The sequence below is a fragment of the Myotis davidii genome, unplaced genomic scaffold (genome assembly GCF_000327345.1).
Source record: "Myotis davidii unplaced genomic scaffold, ASM32734v1 scaffold663, whole genome shotgun sequence".
Lineage (NCBI taxonomy): Eukaryota > Metazoa > Chordata > Mammalia > Chiroptera > Vespertilionidae > Myotis > Myotis davidii.
The window spans coordinates 1,556,663-1,557,754 of NW_006295816.1; the positions used below are offsets into that span (position 1 = coordinate 1,556,663).

Here is a 1,092-nt window from a genome sequence, read left to right on the forward strand (position 1 = left end):
ATGCCAGCCTTCCCTGCTGTCTCGGTCAGTAATGCCATGGCCCTGCATCAGTCCCAGTTGGCGGCCGCTGGTGTTTCTGCTCTACGTGCACCGTTGCTGATGCTTATGAGCGTCGTTTGTTAGCTGAGGAAACAGCCACAGATGAAGGACTGTCCCCAAGGCTGTGACTGTCCCCGGTGGCAGAGGTGGGATTTGAGCTCACGAGCATTTGGCTCTGCCCATCTGCGTTGGTGTTGCAGCAAACTGGTGATAATGGCCTGGATGGGTGCTTCCCGGGCGAAGACCACGCACAGGTTTCTGGGGGTGGGTGGAATGCCAGGACCCCAGGCACACGCCATGAGGGACCATTCTCAGAAAGGAGGGCTCGTCAGCCTTTCTGGGGCCTGTGCCACTTGCTCTGGGCACAGGCTGGAGTGAGCCACGGCGTGTGGGGCCGAGGCTGGGCAGACTTTAGGGGAGCGGTGCTTCTGAGCCAGGGCGTCAAGAAGGGTCATGGCTTGATTGGTGACGGGGTGGTGGCAGGAAGGTCACCGCTCTGTGGAGGAAAAGAGGTGGGCGGAGGCCGGGGGTGGAGGGAGGATGTGTGCTGGGGCAGCTGGTTGGAGCCAGGATGCCACATGGAGGAGTTTGTCGTTATGTAGGAACAGAGAACTTTTTTTTTTTAATTTATTGATTTTGGAGAGAAAGGAGGACGGGAGAGAGAAAGAGAAAAACACCCATTTGTTGTTGCATTTATTTCTGCACTGATTCTTGTCTGTGCCCCGATTGGGGTTCAGACCCACACAGCCGTGGTGTATGGGGACGAGGACGCTCCAACCAGCGGAGCTGCCAGGCCAGGGCTGGAGCGAGGTGTTCTCCCTCCTCCACGTTGGGGAGTGTTGTCTGTGCCTTTGCCCGTGTCATGCTGCTTCTGAAGTCCCACCTTTCTCACCTGACTCCAGGCCTGGAGTAGGTGATGGTGGTTTTGAATATACAGGATTCATCTGGTCACTTCCCAGTATGCCTTGGGTATTCATTTTTTTTTTTAAAGCTCATTTATTAAAGCTGGGGACAATGAAACAAGGAGGGGCTTAGGATAGAAGAAGCAACAGG

At 55.3% G+C, this 1,092-nt stretch overlaps 1 protein-coding gene across 1 annotated transcript in view; it reads left to right on the forward strand.

Moving 5' to 3' along the window:
* DAG1 (dystroglycan 1) overlaps positions 1-1,092 on the forward strand; it is a 50,351-nt gene that overhangs the window by 8,948 nt on the left and 40,311 nt on the right.